The sequence below is a fragment of the Lepidochelys kempii genome, chromosome 17 (assembly GCF_965140265.1).
Source record: "Lepidochelys kempii isolate rLepKem1 chromosome 17, rLepKem1.hap2, whole genome shotgun sequence".
NCBI lineage: Eukaryota > Metazoa > Chordata > Testudines > Cheloniidae > Lepidochelys > Lepidochelys kempii.
Genome location: NC_133272.1, coordinates 13,896,577 through 13,915,929, shown reverse-complemented (window position 1 = coordinate 13,915,929; position 19,353 = coordinate 13,896,577). Strand labels below are relative to the sequence as shown.

Sequence of the window (19,353 nt, the reverse complement as noted above, 5' to 3'; positions counted from 1 at the left end):
CAAGTTTGTGTGTCCGAGCGATTGGCTGAAGTAGAAATGGGTGGACTTGTAGTCTTTAAAGATTTACATTGTTTTATTTTTCAATGCAGTTATTTTTTGTACATAATTCTACATTTTTAAGTTCAACTTTCATGATAAAGAGAGTGCACTGCAGTACTTGTATGAGGTGAACTCAAAAATACTATTTCTTTTGTTTTTTACAATGCAAATATTTGTAATAAAAATAAATATAAAGTGAACACTACACTTTGTATTCTGTGTTGTAACTGAAGTCAATATATTTGAAAATGTAGAAAACATCAAAAAATATTTAAACAAATGGTATTCCATTATTGTTTAACAGTGCAATTAATCGCCATTAATTTTTTTAATCGCTTCACAGCCCTAGTTTTTACCAATCCCTAGGCCTGTCACAGAGGAGCTCAAAAGGAATTTGTGACTCCTGCACTTGTCCATTTATCCCTTTATATTTCCTGCGTTTCCATCTGGCAGCAGTCTCCAATACTTGAATGGTGACTATAAGACTTTTATGTTCCCTCACATATATCCTGTTTCCTTGCTGTAAATCATGATGTAGCCTTTGTCCAACAATAATTTAGGATGGGTACCTCAGACTTGGCTTTTAGTGAGTGATTGTAACCAATTTGGACAAGAATAACTTGTGCAGTGCTCTTTACTGTATTTACAGATGGACTCGTACTTATATTATTATAATTGGTGGAATGCTAGTGACAGCTAAAGGAAGGTTGCCAGAGAATTTTTATTATAACAGATGTTTTTAGGCATTTCTAAATTTCTGAAACGTTCGCCTCTCGGGCTGACGTTTTCCAGATTTAGTCTTTCTGTTTGTTTGTGTGGTTTGCAAAATGTCATGAAATACTGGACCTTAAACCAATTACTAGACTATTGCCAATCTTACACCTTAGATGAAGGTGACTTTGTGTGTATGTGTGGACGATGGAAAAACATGTCCACTGCAAGTAGGGTGACCAGACAGGAATTGTGAAAAATCAGTACGGGGTTGGGGGGTAAAAGAAGCCTATATAAGAAAAAGACCCCAAAATCGGGGCTATCCCTATAAAATTGGGACATCTGGTCACCCTAATTGCAAGAATTAAGTTGTTCAGAGCTGTGGAATGTTAGGTTAAGTCCTGGGGAGGCAGATGATGGATTACTGGGCAGAATATAATTGAGAGACATGATCAGGCTCTGCATAGTATGTATCCAACCACTGAAATGATACTATTAGATATTTTCCCTTCCAAGCAGTTGTAGGTAGCTCTGCTATAAACCTGTTGGATAATACTAATCTGCAGGGTAGTAACTGGATCTTCTCATTAACTCATTTATCTTCTTTTTCTTATTTTACTCATATATTTTCCTTTCCTTACCTTTCTTATTAAATTAAGGTACAGCCATTGCATCATGGAGTATTAACATATCTCACAAGCTAAGTAGGGCTAAACATAGCTACTGCTTGGACGAAAGACCTCTAAAGAAACTCACAGTACTGCAGGTAGTGTTAATACATAATTCATTAGATGGCACTATGCCCTCTGAATTAACACTGGATCAGTCTACACTCTTTGGAAGATCAAGTCCCATGAGTGCTGGGATTCTTATTGGTGATAATAGTATGTTATTGAAGATGACATCTTTTGGAAGAGACTTTAATGACCACAAGCAGTCAAGAACATGGATTTAAGAACCCAGAGTTATTACTAGAATAGTGATGTCAGTTCAACTCGCTGAATTCCAGTATCATTCTGTCTCCCTACAACTTTGGGACACAGTATACAACTTAAGATACAAGATTTTTTCACTCCTTGTGTAGACTATTGCATGGTGTTGCTTTATGCTGTATTCATAAAACAGTGTTCTTCAGAAGGTTAATGTGTTGAAAGCAGGTTAAAATTAGCTTTACAAAGCCATTGCTAGTAGTCTTGGAGCCATTCAGGATTTCTGTTCGGTCCCTGATTCTATTTTTTTTTCAAACTTAATGTAACAATGATGCATGTTAATGTAAAAACATAACAGACCTATTTTGGATTGAAAAACAATAACTACACTAGTCACAGCACTGAAATACGTAAGTTGTACCAAATCCCAAGAAGGACTTTCCTAAGTTTTTACATAGTCATTACTCAGGATTAAATGAAAACTCAACAAGGATCTCAGGACTTGAGCTCTTGGCAATAGTAGCAAACACTATGTAGTACTTTATTTTAAAAGGTCTACGATTCTGTTGGGCCAGACCTTGTATACTTGCAATGATTTTCAGCTGCATGTCACTTTATTTGATTAACCTATAAAATTAATAGCAAATTCACACTGGCGGTTTTAACTGGAAGTATGCACAATAGGGGGTTCTTTTTACAAACAGTGGGTCAATTTCTGCAATTGGTTATATCCCTATAACCTCAACAGCAAATGAGATAATGAGTGCTGAACTCGGATTCATAAGTGCATATGGAAAGCATTTATCCTACTCTGTTCTGTGCAGAAATTTTATGGAATCAGTATAGATGCTAAGGGTTTTGCATTGCAGTCATGCGTTCTCCATATTACTGGCAAACATGCCACACGCACAGAACTGCATTAAAGTGATGTATCATTGCTGTAAGATTTTTAAGGGAAAGATTTCAGTTGCCTTGAAAATGCCCCACAGAGCTTTTTATTCATGTAATAGAGTCTTTGAGATATTGACTTTAAAATTCCACTGCCTTATTACAAATGTTTTTGTTTGTATTACTAGCTTTCTTTTTTTAAACACTGGGACTGCTTACCCCAAGTATTCACCAATAGTCTCTTCATAGAATGCCAAGAAATAGTTGCACACTTCTCCCAAGCTATGAAGAATATAATTCTGGTATTTCCTGGAGTCCTGGCTGTTGGGCAATAGTAATGTAGGACAGAAAGGACATAGGCTTGAAGACATTGTTTTCTATTCCAAATGAGGAACAGCTGTTTTTTTCCCAACTCAAGAGAAAAGACTCATTCATTTGTTACAAAACAGGTCAATGGAGTTGCAGCCAACTGGTGGCTGGAGATGTAAATTAGGAAATCTTAAAGGATAAGAATATGTTTCAGTTAAAGTGCTGTTAAATGCTTGAAGCCAGAAATATATTGATGCAATTATCAATTTCTGTACAGTTTAGAGTTTCACTCCAGTATTTTTTATTGGCATCATTATGTATGTATTTGTATTGAGGTAGCACATAGAGGTCCCAATCAGGGATCAAATCCCCATTGAGAGAGACATTTTACTCATAATAAAGGAGACAGCCCTTGTCCCTAAGGTCCAATTCTGATACTTTTTACACTGATTAGCAGCATCTTACTCCATGAATTGTCCTACTGTCCCTAAACATTTTGTATTTATTATTATTTATATTGGAAGAGTGCTTAGGAAACCCACTCATGCACCAAGATCCTAAATTGTTAGGTACTGTACAAACACATAATAAAACATTCCTTGCCCCAAGGAACTTACAATCTAATTAGTCAACTAATAGCTAATTAGACTAATTAATCCATCCAGAAAATGCAGAATTTACTCTAGAACCTTAAAAAAAACCCAACCCCAATGTATTAAATCCCTTCTCATACCACAGTCCCCGAGCTGGCAGTCACATTTTTGCAGGTGGACTCTGATGTCTGGTGGAGCCTGTTGATTTCAATCAGACTTGCTCAGGTGTAAGGGATCTGCCTGTATGGATCCAGTTGGAGGATGAGGGCCTTATTGTGTAATTCTTTCTTTGTTTATGTGTAGGATATGTTAATTTTCTTGCTTTCAAATGAGTCTGCTCTGGGAAGATCAATTTTAAAAGAGTATAACTGACCCCATGGGAATGGGGACCATGTTTCCTACAAGAATGTACAAATTCAAAAATACATTCAATTGTTTGGCCTAAAGGACTTGACATTGTCCTTTTAAATTTATCATTTTAGAAATCTGACCTTTTAAAAATGAATTTTTGGCAAAGTTTTAAATACTAAATCATATTAAAGTGCTTCTTGATTGCCAGCATTGTAGCTAGAGCCATACAAGAATGTGCTTAGAGCTTCCAAGGAGAAAACATATTTATTATTTTTACTAATATACATTTATATCTGTCTGTGCACACACTGAAAACTATGGTTTATGGTGTTGTTTACCTGCTAGTAATAGAAGCTGGGGACTGTTTGGTCTGATTTGCAGCTTCAAGGTGTGATGATGAATAAAAAGAGATAAAGTGGGTTAGGTACAGTGGAGACAGGGTCTGAAATCAGATTGGTTTAGCTATGCTATAATCACTACATTCATCCCTAAATTGATCTACAGTGGTAATCTTTGCCAAATTGCCTATTGGTTTTGGGCTCGCCTAGACCAACAGTTAATGAGCAGCAAGCAGGGTGTAAATCTGCAGCATGCTAGTGTGCCATGTACTAGCTGTCCATGTGAAGCCTGTTACCACACACTAAAAGTTCCCTTGTGTGCACTGATGTACTCCTGTTTCAAAGCAGAGTATATCCAAGTGCATCAGACCCTGTAGGTATGCATTCGGGGTGGCTAGCCCATGCTTCAACCTGCCATTGGTCATGCTACTGTGGTGCACTAGCTTTATGATAGCGAGCGAGAGCATGTCTGTTCCAGCTGCGAATCAGAGCCCCAACTCCAAGTGCAGATGTAGCCTAAGTAACCTTGGTTCTGTATTTTAGGCATTTGTTTTAGTTTGCATAGGAAAGTATAGAGACTGCTGGCAAATACTGAGATGACCTCATATATTATCATTAAATTTAGAGCAGGAGCCATTTAGCACATGGGCTCCTCCAAATAATAATAGTCTATTTATCTAAGGTAAAGGTTGATTGTGGGAGGGTGTCAATGTCACTTAAGGATACCTTGTCACATCAAGGTTATAGATGGCTCTCAATATTTGCTTCACCTTCCCAAAGACTACAAAGCAGATATGGGTCAAACCCCAGATTTAAACACCCCCTTCTGTTTCCTAATCTGATGGGTATCCAGATGATAAATCATGGGCCAAACCAACACCCTGTGTCTCAATGGGCCTGAACACTGGGATATTTGAAATCCTGATAGGTCTGCATTTTTTGAGTTAAGAAAGTGGAGTTAGAATGAATATACAGGAGAATGAAATCATGTTGGGTGTAACATTGGTAAAAGAAGAAGAGGTTTAATGCCTTTGGTTGCCTTAACCAACTCTCATATGTGGATTCAAACCAGAAAGAGGAATTTGAAAAAGAAGAATGAAAAAAAGGAGAATGAACTCCAGTACCCCACTAAAGGCGCCCATTCTTGGCAGTACTGCATGAGCACAACTCCTGTTGACTTCAGCATAAGTGCCACGTGTGCAGCAGCTCCAGGAGAGGTCCAAGGTACTGAAGATGTGTTGCCAGTCATGGTACATGTGGTTGAAACATAGGCACACAACAGCCATAAGAAAGTGAAGCAAAAGGGACAGGATAGATAGCAAATCAAAGAAAAATGTATGGGTGGTATTGCGAAGAGAGGCAGTAGGACAAACATGGTGACCAAAGTGAAGGGAGCTTGTAAAGAACATGAATTGGCAGAAGATGAACCATTGGATAGTAATCATCCTAAAAGCCAGCAGTGGTTAAAGTGGAAAGACAAGCTTTCCGCTATGTTGTCATGTCAGGATTAAAGAAGCCCTTTCTTCTATCACGGAGAGAATGAAAGTCGCAATGACCCTTCCAGAGAAGCTATTACAGATGCCTTACTTTTGACATTGCTCCTATAAGTGGATTTTCCAAATGCTTAAAACTGGTTTGGTTTGTACACGTTGGTCTAAGAATATATCTGAAAAACCAAAAAATCAAGTATAAAAGACCTGTTGGTAAAACTGCTGGCTGCCTCCTCTCTTGTTCCCTTGCTTACTCCTGGTCATTTGTTATTCCCTTTGAATTGCAGAACTGAGGAGCTGCTAGGCATTGTATGAAAGCAGTGTCTCCTATGTAAGCAAATTTGTACCACTCGGACTTTTCTTCTGACCTACATCTGCAGCACGAATTATGTCCCAATTGGTAAATAAATCACATACAAACAGAGAAACAATAAGTAATGGTGTTTCTTTAGGCTAATATCAATAAGGAATAAATAGAAGGCACAGCTCTTTCGAGCCAGGTATTGGCCAGTTTAAGCATTATTCGGTAGAGTGGGCTGAATCCCTATACATTATCTACTCAAAGATGAGATTTAGTCTCCATATATTTGTTTAGATTCATGTAGATCAGAGGTGGGCAAACTACAGCCCGTGGGACCCTCCTGCCCGGCCCCTGAGCTCCTGCCCCTCCCCCACTGTTCCTCCTCCCCTGCAGCTGCAGCTCACTGCGCCGCCGGCGTGATGCTCTGGGCGGCGGGGCTGCGAGCTCCTGGGGCCTGACCCGGTGCTCTGTGCTGCACGGTGGTGGCGGCAGCGTGGCCCAGCTCCAGCTGCCAGTGCTCCAGGCAGCGCAGTAAGGGGGCAGGGAGCACGGGGGATTAGATAGAGGGCAGGGGAGTTCGGGGTGGTGGTCATGGGGCGGGGGTGTGGGTAGGGGTCGGGGCAGTCAGAGGGCAGGGAACCGGGGGGTTGAATGGGGGCAGTCAGGAAGGAGTGGGGGTTGGATGGGGCGGTGGGGGGCAGTCGGGGCAGGGGTTCCAGGGGCAGTCAGGAGACAGGGAGAAGGGGTGTTTGATAGGGCAGGGGTCTTGGGGGGGCAGTCAGGAAGGAGGGGTGGTTGGATGGGGTGGCGAGGGGCAGTCAGGTGCAGGGGTTCCAGGGGCAGTCAGGGGACAGGGAGAAGGGGTGGTTGGATGGGGCAAGGGTCCCAGGGGGGCCATCAGGAATGAGAGGAGGGGTTGGATGGGGCAGCGGGGGTTCCGGGGGTGGTCAGGGAGCAGGGGTGTGTGTGGATGGGGCAGGGGCCCATGAGGGAACAGGGGTGTTGGATGGGACAGGAGTTACGGGGGGGCGTCAGGGGGTGAGAAGCGGGGGGGGGAGTAAATGGGGGGAGGCGGGCCACACCACCTGCCCTCTATACAATTTCCGAAATCCAATGCCACCCTCAAGCCAAAAAGTTTGCCCACCCCAATGTAGAACCCTGCAGCATCTACTTAGGAATTTGAACGGTTCTGACTGCTGTGAAACAGCAGTTGAGTTGTGGAGGACATGTACTAAGATCAAGGGGCTGCTATGTACCATGTAAACGAATTTGGCTAAGCAAAATAACTGGGATTTAAATGTTCAAGGAGACTAGAACTACAGTACGTTGCAGTATATTACCTCACCTTAAAATGCAGCAATTTACAAAGATAACCACAGGAAGAAGGCATGTGTTGTGCAGAAAAATTAAGTGTAGTTTGGAAAAGAGAATATCTTAAGTAGAAGTATTGTCACCAAATTATAACATTATACACTCAGGACATTTTTCATGTATATAAGATTAAATGAAGTCCAATTGCCCAGGTTTTTATTCTGAATGTAGAACACTTTTTAGATTTCATAAATTGCTTGTGTGGTTTAATGGTTTGATCAGAAGATTTGGAGACAGGCCTCTTGCGTTCTGTTCCTACACATTGCATTTTCTGACTGAATGACCTTGAACAAGTTATTCAACCTCTGTTTGACCATCTGAAAAATGGGTGGAATTTGTTGTTGTTGTTGTTTATTTGTATTGCAGAAGCATACAACTCGGGTTCCAAACATGGACCAGAATCCCAGTACGCTAGTTGCTGTACAAATGCAGAACAAAAAGATGGTCCCCGCCTCAAAGAGTTTAAAATCGAAGTAATATATTTAGCTTCCTTGAACATGAATTATGTGTTAAAGCACTTAGAGCCTTTTATCAGACACAAATCTGTGGCCTTCTAGGAATTCCATATTATCATTCTGCTGTGCAATCTCACCATTCATAATTTTGCATTGACAGTAGAGAGCAAATGCTGAATTTCTTGTTTCAAAACCCCTATCTTGCAAAGCACATATACACATGCTTAACTTTAAACATGTGAGTAGTCTCATTGACTCCAAAGCTCTGGCTCCTAGTACTTGAGCTATATGACACTCTACTTTCACTGTAAGTAGTACAGAGATTATAATCCAGTTGAACGGTTATAATTCTGTCCTACAAGGGGTGCTGATATGCATATACCCATATATATATATATCTATATATACATGTACTGTTTCATTACTAGTATATTTTTATTACATACAACATCTTGATTAATTAATAATGTGCATTTTGGATCCTATATGGTTAGTATGCATTTCATACTATGTGTGTGAGAGGGGGGGAGCTAAGGGGAAGAAGAATCACAGTACAAAATGTTCCTCTTCTGTTACTGAATTGCATCTCTTATAAGTGCCCTCAGATATTACAAGTCTTGCCATGTCACCCTTTTGACCTATTTGTAAGCACAAACAAATGAGAAGAAGGAAAATTACTCTCTAGGGTGCCCTTTGTATCTGAATGGTCCAAATTCCCACTGGTGAACCACCAATGAATTGTTAAGTCTCCAAGTGAGACTTGGTGTCCAAGCACAGCCAGAGAAAAGCCTATATAAAAGATTAAATGTACTGAGCAAAACCCTGTAAAATAGATTTTCTTGACCTTAAAAAGTAACAAGTCGATAGCTCAGTAAAGGAATTAGCAGGAAAACACATGTAGGTGATTGCAGAAAATACATATATTGACCCAAAGTTTCTCTTTCTGTGAATAAATTTGCATAACAATTACATATTTGAATTGAGATGCTCTTATTTCTTTTCGGACTGGCCATTCTGGGAGACACTGAGTCCAAAGTAACCAGCACTTTAAAGAGCATTTTAATGAGAAATGTTGAACTGTAGACCTGGGAGGATGATATGGAACATGGCTCTGTTAGCCTTTTGCAGAAACTTCAAGTAGAAATATATGCTGAGTCCCATTGTAAAACTCAATGTATCTTAGGGTCTTTGTAGCTAAATTAGATCTGTATGGTGAGAACTCCAGTGAACTTTGTGGAGTTCTCTGCATTTTTTCTTTTCATGGTTATCAAAGGCTCTGTTATGGAAACATAGCTTGGCTTGGTGTGAACAAGAATGTATTATGTGTGCCCATTCACATAACAAAGGGAATGGGGTGAGTTATAATGCGTGCACTAAAACGTGGCATTTCCTTTCTTGCCAGATTAAAAATAAATGCCCACATAATATGTGAGGTGATTTCCCCCCCCTGCAGACAACAAAAGTGGTTCACAGAAAAGGGGGGAAAAGCTATGTGGATTTTCTAAATTAACAACTTCTCCTGAGAAAATCTGACCTGAAAATAATAGATTCTGTGGGAGGAAAATATGTAGAATAATTTCTGTTAACCACTTGGACAGAACTTCAGAAAGAAATCAAAAACTGATCGCCTGATTTTTAATATGAGTGCATATTCATGGATTCTAAGGCCAAAAGGGACCATTGTAATCATCTTGTCTGACCTCCTGTAGAACACAGGCCATACAACTTCCCCAAAATAACTCACAGTTCCCCTTGAAAGTCACACTAAGGTCTCTTTACACCATTCTGGTATCGTAAAGGGGCTTTGGAGAGGGTGAAAATGTAATCCCCACCCATCTCTTCTGGGTAGGCAGTAAGCAAGCAAGTTGTCATGCTTACTCTTAGAGCTAAATTCCAGGTAGCTCAATATGGGTGTGTGTAAGGTGGGTCTTAGTTCCTTGCACAGGTACTTAGCCTGAGTCAGAATCTAGCCTGTGATTATTACATTAGAGCAGGAGTGGGCAAACTTTTTGGTCTGAGGGCCACATCAGGGAATAGAAATTGTATGGTGGGCCATGAATGCTCACAAAATTGGGGTTGGGTGTGGGAGGGAGTGAGGGCTCTGGTTGGGGGTGTGGGCTTTGGGTGGGGCTGGGGATGAGAGGTTTGGGGTGCAGGAGGGTGCTCCATGCTGGGATATGAGGGGTTTGGAGAGCGGGAGGGGGATCAGGCCTGGGGCAGGGGGTTGGGGCGTGGGGAGAAGCTCAGGGGTGTAGGCTCCGAGTGGTGCTTACCCCAAGCGGCTCCTGGAAGCAGTGGCATGTCCCTTCTCCGGCCCCTACACGTGGAGCGGCCCCCGACCTTTGGAGCAGGGCCACGCGGCTGCTTCCGGGAGCCGCGTGGTGTGGCCCCCAACCCTGTGCCCCAGAGCGGGGCCATGCCGCGGCTTCTGGGAGCCGCATGGTGTGGCCGCCACCCTGGCTGGAGCACAGGAGCAGAGCCGAGCTGCATGGTGTGGCCCCCAACCTGGCACCCCGGCTGGAGTGCCGGAGCGGGGCAAGCCCGAGAACCCACTCCCCAGCGGGAGTGGCTTTAAATGGCTCTGGCCTGCGGACCGTAGTTTGCCCACCCCTACATTAGAGAAACCTTTTTATGGGAATGCCCAGATATGCACATGCCTGAACATAGTAACCACATACTTTAACCCATGGCCTTCCTACTTTAACCTCATGGCCTTCTCTATCTGTAGCTGCTACTGTTTGTTAACTCCTCTCATCAAGATTAGGTGCCAAAACTCACATATGTGAGCAGATCTGGGACACTGCTGGAACTAGTCATGTGCATATGGTTACTGGTTGTACATGTTTGCTAAATAGGGGTGGAAGACTGTCGGCTGCATGGGGCAAGAGCCTTGTCTTTCTTTTTGAACTGTAAAGCACCCAACGTGTGTCTAGGCATTATCAGCCTAGTTACGTTGTCTGTAATGTAAAATACTATAATGTTACACATTTGATTATATTAAATATAATTAAAAACAATCTCTCTGTATAACATTTTAGAGAGCATATAATAAATATATCTCATTCCAGAGGCTTTGCAAGAGAAATCTTTAGCATGGCAGTTTAAACTCACTGTTTCAATCAGTGTTAATGGGCGCCATGGGGTCTAACTCTCTGTGCTGAAAATTTACCCTGACAAGACAGCAAGGTTAGTGGATCATTCACAGTTGCAGTTGCTTATGTTGGACTTTCCTTCCCCCGCCTCCCTCCTCCATCTTGGAGCCTCAACAAATAGCCAACAGATTTATATTTCAGAGAAGAGTGTGAAACAGACCAAATCAGCCATGATTAGAGCTGTCCAGCCCTATGAGAAAGAAACTAGAGCGAAGGGCTTTGTAGGGATTTCTTGCTGTTTGCCATAGAGGAAACAAATTGTCACACTTATGAATCAGCCAAGTTAAACTGCACAATAAATGGAGTGAGAAACCTTGGAAAAACAATACACAGAGCCAGCTAAGTGTCCTAGAGGTGATGAAATGCACTGACAGGTAGATAGTGTGTCAATACTAAATGGGACCTGGATCGCCAATATTTTTTATCCCTCCGCACCTTTGACCTTCCCTCCAACATCTTCTCACCCACCCTCTCAGTAACCCTTCCATTCCTCATGCTTGTCCTCATGTTTTCCTTGATTCTTGCTCTCCGACCTCTGCAGGACAGACTCTTAGAGTCACCTTCTGCCCTCTGATACACAGGTGCTTCTCCCATTTAAATGAATAGGGGCAAGAGGGAGAAATTTGCCTTTTTTTAAAAAAAAAAAATATGCTGATACCATTAGCTCTGGATGCAGCCTGCCAAGCAGAACTGTATTCCATCCAGATCCAGTGCATTTACTCTGAGCTGGCAGGGACTGGGAGTATTGTCCTGATAACTCTTTCATACGCTGAAAGAGTAGGCTAGAAGAGAGGGGTTGAGAAAGGTGCATGTTACATCTCTCAACAGCAACAATTGTGAGTAGAATTATTATTTATTATTTGTATTATGGTAATGTCTGGGGACCCCAATCATAGACCAGCCCCAATGACTAGAGCTGTCTGAGAACCAGGATTCACTGGAATTTCTGCCATTTCAGGGGGGGGAAAATTATTCCAACTCGGAATGAAATATTGAATTTCAAAATTTCCCAAGACACATCAGTTTTGAAACCATTTCATTTTGGGTCAGTTACACCATTTGTTATTATTTTTATATCATTTTATTTGTAATTATTTTATGAAAGAAAACAGAAACATTAAAAATATAAAAATACAAATAAAATAATAAATATAAACTCATAAAATATACATTATAAAGTAAAAATAAAAAATAATATAACAATAAAAATAAACTTCAAAATAAAGTCATTTTGAAAAGGAAGATCAAAACGTACCATTCTAATAAGGTCAAAACAAATATGATTGAAACTGAACCTTTTGACCTTATCAGAATGATTCATTTCCATTTTTTTCCTAAACAAAATTTCATCAAAGTTGACATGATCCCGTAGAATCTTTCAGTTTGGACTGATCATTATTTTCTGATGGAAAAACATTCAGTGGGAAAATTTTCAACCAGCACTACGCACAACACAAGACGGAGTCCTTTTCCAGAATTGCTTACAAAGAACAAACAGAGCTCGGGAGCACGGCAGATAGGGAAAAGTTAGAGAGGACAAAATAATAAGTGTAGCTGGCCAGAACCTCAACTAAATGGAGCTATACCAATAGATACCTTCTAAGGCTCTATCCCAGTACTTGTACTAGAGGAAGTCTGCCAAGTTCATTAATACATAGGCAAATCTGGACATCGGCACATGGATGAGGAAGATATGTTTCTGTAGGGCATCAACATACAGTTGTGTCAAAAAGTTGGATTTTACTGACCCTGAAGGCAATTTTGTGCCTTTAGAAATGACAGTGCAACACGGGCACCCGTATTTAATTTTTGTATGTCGTTATTGCTTTCAGTTTTTAACGAGAGGCAGTGTGCTGTAGATTTTTTCCTACTATCAATATAGATATAACTATTTTCCCCCCTTTTGACACCTGTCCATGTATGATAGTCTGTTAGACTGGCTTAGACATCTGACATAAATTCATTCCTGTAGAAGGGGAAAAAATTGGTTGTGCCTATATCCTACTACGAATGAATGTCTGTGGGCTGGTCTTAGGCAGAGGCTGACTAAGGTGAACTTCCTTGGTTTGCATTTGGATGCCTTGGGTTTTATGTCAGCAAAATCCATACAGATCTTGGCTGTGTTTTTGACGCTGAGTTTCCTTTTAGTTGAGCATTTCTTGCCACCACTTGATCAGCTTTTTTTTTCTTAAAACGAATAGCACTTAAGTAATATTGCCAGGTTAAGGAGTTCCCTTACCTTGCCCAGTGCTGTGAGCTTTATTCATACAGTCATTATAAATAGGTTGGATTGCTGAAATATGCTCTTTCTCTTGGCCTTCCTGCAAATGCACTTTCTGAATCATACAGATCCAAACAGAGTATCTAGGTGCCTGGAACAGACAGTCATCTGATCATACAGTATGGGTCACTCCATTACTTGTCAGTGGCCTCAAAGTATCAGTGCATGGACTGTATAATGTAGAGCCTTTCTTTCAAATAATGTATGTTGTACCTTCTGATTTAATATGACTTATTACAGCGTATGTTATCCCATTGAGCTTTACAAACTATAGACCATCTTCAAGGATCACTTCACCACTGGTATGTAGGCACTTTGGAATGGAATATAACAGCTGTTCAACCACCCCGCAACAGTACACAAGAAATTAGGAAGAGCAAAGGAATACTATATCCATTTGAAACTACATGGAAAATTTAGGGTGGTGGTATGTAATTTATTCAGAATTTGTCTGGGACAGCGGTTCTCTTGGGGGAAAAAAAGGAACATGCATCTTTAGTGACCAGAAGTGATCAGGTGCATTTGAAAGATGGCACCTCCAGAAGCACAATACCTGCTGGGGGCAATTGTTTCAGTACATGCTTGGAAGGAAGAGGGTCCTTATTAAATTACTTGCACCACTTCGTGCAGTGTCTTGGGGTTTCCTTCATGGTGTCCCATCAAAGTATTGTCTAGTCTCCCTGCTTAGCTTATGAGACCCATTGAGATCTTAGCTCCAGGTGGGATGGCTGCAGCCCTTCTTGTGTGCTCTATTCCAGCCAGGTCTCTTAGGTCTTCCAACTCTGAGTTGCTTTCTGTTGCTAAGTCCTGCTTTTATTCTGCTAATAACAAGACCAGGGTATGAACAAAAATCCTGGATGCAAACAGTCTCAGACTTCGGAGAAGTTTGGAATTGATCCAAACTTTTCAGCTGGTCCTAAGCTCTATAACGGTCTGAACTGAACCCCAGAATTTGAACAGTCCTGACCTTTTAGAGAAACTCAGTTCTTAATTTGGATCCAACGATTATGGCTTGGGACAATCTTTGCCAGTAAATGATCATTTGCACCCTTAGGCCTTTTCTATTGCAAACTCCCTGTCTAAATGAAGGCAGTTTACTCCCTAAATATTTATCCAAGCCAGATTAATGTTAATTTTCAGTTGTGCTGAAATATAGCAAAAAAATTTTCCTAGTTGCACTGTGCATGGGCTGTCTGTTTGACTGGGTGCTTTATAAACGAAGATTGTGTATCACATTATATTGTATTTTATTGTCTGAGAAAGCTACTGTCTCGTTATGAAATATACTGCTAGTTTAAGAGAAGAAGAATATAGCTACTGTAACTGTGTTAGTGTAGGAATAATTTTGCTATAGAAATTAAATTTTTATACTATCATTAAGAAAACCAACACTTTGCAAGTCCTTGGAGAATTTGATTTCTGGCTTTTCAGCGGGAGTGGCTCAGATATTTAGAGTTGCAGGCATAGACTTATTGCAGCAGTGTAAGAGCTGGATGCTCCTTTGCCCCAGAATTCAAATAATGGGGGAGACTTTGAGTAAAATACCCTTTCTGAGGTGTTATTTGGGAGAATGTAATTTAATGATGGGTGTAGCTCAGAAATATTCAGAGATCTGGTCCAGATCAACACCTGACGTTTATCCAAACTGTCTGAATCTCCTGAGTTTGTAAAATTGGGCAGAGAATCACCTAATATCAGGCTTTCTTGGTGAGATTAATGGTGTTTATCACTTCTAGACAGGATGGAACCAAAGCAAAAAAGCACCTTTCTGGCAGCAGTTTGGCAGTTATGTTTCTGTGCCTGGCCAGAATAATAAAGATTTGGTTTACATGTTGGGAAAGGTTCATGTCAGTTCTATTTTTATCAGAATCAATTCACTCTTCCCTGCTTCTAAATCACCAGAAGCATCTAATGATTCATTCTCTGTCAGCAGCATGGACCTGGTAGGGGAGATCACTCACTCTTTGAGACCCAGACATAGGGTCCCTAGAAGCAGTGAAAGGCAAACAGAGAATTAAAAATATATTTACTACCTATAAAGGCCTTAAGCACACGTTTTACTTTAATCATGCAACTAGTCCCATTGAACTCAATGATACCACTCTTGCTTAAAGCTACAGGCATGTTGTATGCGCCCTACTGTCAGAGCTGATATCAACAGTGGTGCGAAAACCACAGTCCTATTGGTATAAATGAGAGGGGGGTCCTGGCAGACTGTTCTCTTTAATGGCCTTATATCTTTGGAAATAACTTTCCTTATAGTCCAAAATAGCCCAAATCTGATGATCTCCAGCACACTTATTCTTTCTTTGTCTTGCAGTAACACCTAGAATTTCCAGTCACAAACAAGGACCCTGTTGTGCTAGGTGCTGTAAAAACACAGAACAAAACGATAGTTCTCGCCCCTAGACAGTTTATAATCTGAGAACAACATGAGAAAAAATAGGTGTGGGTTTGTGTGGTGGGGGGAGCACAAGCAAACAATGAGGCACAACTGGTATGTTGGAATGTTGTGTAAAGACTCCTCTCTTTTCCCAGGCATTTGAAAACGGAGTGGTTGGGAGGAGGAATTACGAGCTTGGTGAATTGTTTGAGGAGGATTTGAGTTTTTAAGTTATTTGGCTTCAGTGGAGTTGTTAGCTGAAATTGTACTGCTGCACTTAAGCTGTATTTTTAAGTTACCCCAAGGGTGCCTAAAGGTCCTTTTTACCTAAATAAAATAAAATGAAAAAAGGCTGAAGTGATTTGCTGGATCAGGGTCTCTATCTGACTATTTCTCTTCAATCTCATCTTTTTGGAGACAGCTTTTCAACCAGCTGGAAACAAATGTTGTCTCTTTCATTTTCCTGTTAGAGCTGGGCTGTTAACATCCTCGCCAAACATTTCTTGATCCTCAGTTCCAAGCACCTTAAAACAAAGTGACACTTTAGCTGCATTGGTGAACCTTTCTGACAACTTAAGCTGGGGGAGGAGGCATGTGACCGACCCTGAGTAAAATGCATAGATCCTAATTGTCACATCGCACCTGGGGATTTTCATTTTTTCTGATGACCCCTTTGGGTGCCTTGATATATCAGGTAGGACGGCACTGAAAGAGGATATTTGCTCACTGCAGATCCCTTGCCTAGTGTGTGCAGAATGATTGAATTACATATTTTATTTATTTCACTGATTAAATGGTTTGACATCAGTTTATCAGCTTTTGCTGTAACACCATGAGCCGATGGAGGAGTAGCGTAGAAAGATGTATATCTGGAAATTAGCTTCCGTGGTTAGTTGGTCGATATGAATCAACACTTGTGTGTCTTTCTATCATGACTCATCTCTCAAAATAAAATAGTTAATGACAGGATGAGCTTTTTCATTCAGAGATGATGAGCGGGAGGTCAGTTCTTGCTATTTACTCTGTGGAGCTTCCGCAGTTCCGTGAGGCTTCATGTTCACAAGACACAGAACCTTGACGACACTAGGGTTCTTTAGCAAAGATGTCCCACCGTTGTGAGCACCGATACAGATCCACCACTGTTAGTGATGGTGGACACCTCCTGTGGCTGCCAAGATTTTTAACACCATGTGATTTAGACCTGCTCTGAGTTGGGTGAGACAGGATATTAAAAATTCTGACAACCATTCCATACCAGTGAGTTATGCTGGGGCTAGCAACTCTAGGGAGCTTTTGCTTAAACAAACCCCTAATGTAGATAAAGTTCTAAACCCTGTCAACATGTAGCCTCAGGGTCATCTAAGGGGTCTCCAAAGAGGAAGAAAAAAACTTTAGCTCAGTACTTTTGCATGGAGAGCTCATAATTCTATTAAGTGCTTCTTAAACCTATATTTTTAAAAACAACATTGGTAAATGTTGTAAGGGAAGAGCACAGCTGTAAATTAAGTAAGTAAATAAATAAAACCCAGGCAGGTTAAGGGGTCAGCACTTTAAAAGCTAACTGGCAGGAGCTTAAGGCACCTATAATAAAATGTGACTGCACGCAAGACATCCTGGGAATATTTCATAACTCTGTGCTATATTCTTACCAGCCAGGAAATAGCACTGGTAGAGAGTAGGGTAATTTCACTCATCACAGAGAGTTCTCAGTAGAAATATTTCATGAACAGGGTAAAGAAGAATGAATTAACATTATGGGTCCAAATCTGGAGTATATCTATCCATTGGGGAGTTATTCTGAATTTTCACTGGTGTTAGTGAGATCAGAATATGGCCCAGGCTGTCCTAAAAGCAAAGTGTGAGACCTGGTTCTATAGTATTGCTAACCCCAGGTATTATGAGTCAGTCCCCAAAAATCTCAAGTAGCTTAAAATCATGAGGGTTTTTAAAAAAATAATAAATTATTGGGGGGGAGGGGTTCAATTTGCTTTCTGGTTTTTTGAGATTTTTCGTGTACTTGCATGACTCCAGCCCTTAAATATCATGAGATTCATGATAAAATCTGGAGAGTTGGCAAGATAGAGATCCCTTCTCAGAAGCTGTGATAATAATAACACCTCCTGTCAGAGGATTTCATGGTGATTTATGCTCACAAATGATTTTCATTAAGCCTGGCAACAACCCTTTAAGGTAGAGAAGTATTTAAAATCCCTGTCTTGAAAATGGGGAACCTAAGGCATAAAGAGGCTAAGTCATCTGCCCAAGGTTACACATGATGTCCATGGCAAATTTGGGAGCAGAACTCTGATCTGTGAATTCCAACTACTGTGCTTTAGCTACAAGACCATCCTCTCTTGTCTTAAGCATTAGCAGGGTGATGGAGAGCCCTGCTTTGCGAATCAGGGCTCTCGGAAATAAAAATGAAGAAGGAAATATCAAGGTTTTAAAAAAAAATTATCCATCAAACTTCTTAATATCTGCCAAAGAGAAAGGTCTGAATCTCCACTAGTGAAAAATGTTAAAATGTCAGGTGCTCTATATCACGAGTGAAGCAAGTCTTAACTTGGCTTCCCACAACCTCCCCAATCATTATTATTCTTATTTTCCTTGATTCATTCTTGAACCTTGTTTAATTCCTACAGCTACACATATATGAATGAATAAATCCTTTTGATAAAGGTCTAAGAATGTGGTTACACTTTAAGAAAGCTAGGAGGGAAAATTGTTTTTAAATCAACAACATTTGTATGCTATTCACTGTTCATACTAAGTAAAAAAATTATTCACTTGGCAGTTACCCAACTTGTTTCTGTTCTTATTCTGTGTTCAGCCCATTCTCCTCCTAGGGACATCTAACCTTATATATAATTACCCCACTGAGAAAGAGAAGTAGGTATAAATAACCATAACTTCCCTAACAACTAAATAGAGTTTGCAGTATGTACAGTTCTCCAGGCGGGATCATCATGTTGGTTACTGATGGGAAACTTTTTTCCAGGACTGCATTTTAGTTAACTGTTGGGGTATATCCCTGCAGATGATGAATTTCTCAACTCCCTTGCTTGCATGGCTGGGAAGCACATACTTGCAATAGTGATGGACACTAAAATCTATTTCCCTAAGTTAAGTATCCTCACACCTTCTGGTCAACTGTCTAAATGGGCCATCTTGATTATCACTACAAAAGTTTTTTTCTCCTGCTGATAATAGCTCATCTTAACTAATTAGCCTCTCACAGTTTGTATGGCAACTTCCAACTTATCTGTATGTGTGTGTGTGTATAATATATATATATATATATATATATATATATATATATATATATATATATATATATATAGTGACAGGGTCAGGCCAGATGGCTGTAGGAGAGTAATAGAAGGCAGATATATTAGCCCCAGGCTAAGTAGGTCCCTTTTCCCTGGGTAAGGTAACAGGGAGGGTTCCAGAACAATCAGGAACCTTCTGGAGACAATTAAGACAGACTGATTAGAATACATGCACCCAATCAAGAAGCTACTAGACTCAATCAGGCGAATCAGGGCACCTGGGTTTTAAAAAGGATTTCACTTCAGTTTGTGGTGTGTGTGTGAGGAGCTGGGAGCAAGAGGCACTGGGAGCTGAGAGTGAGAACGCATACTGTTGGAGGACTGAGGAGTACAAGCATTATCAGAGACCAGGAGGAAGGTCCTATGGTGAGGATAAAGAAGGCGTTGGGAGGAGGCCATGGGGAAGTAGCCCAGGGAGTTGTAGCTGTCGCAC

The 19,353-nt window shown here is 40.7% G+C and overlaps 1 protein-coding gene across 1 annotated transcript in view; it reads left to right on the top strand.

Moving 5' to 3' along the window:
* The window catches only part of GALNT17 (polypeptide N-acetylgalactosaminyltransferase 17), a 288,971-nt gene that overhangs the window by 49,896 nt on the left and 219,722 nt on the right, over positions 1-19,353 (top strand). The window lies entirely within an intron of this gene.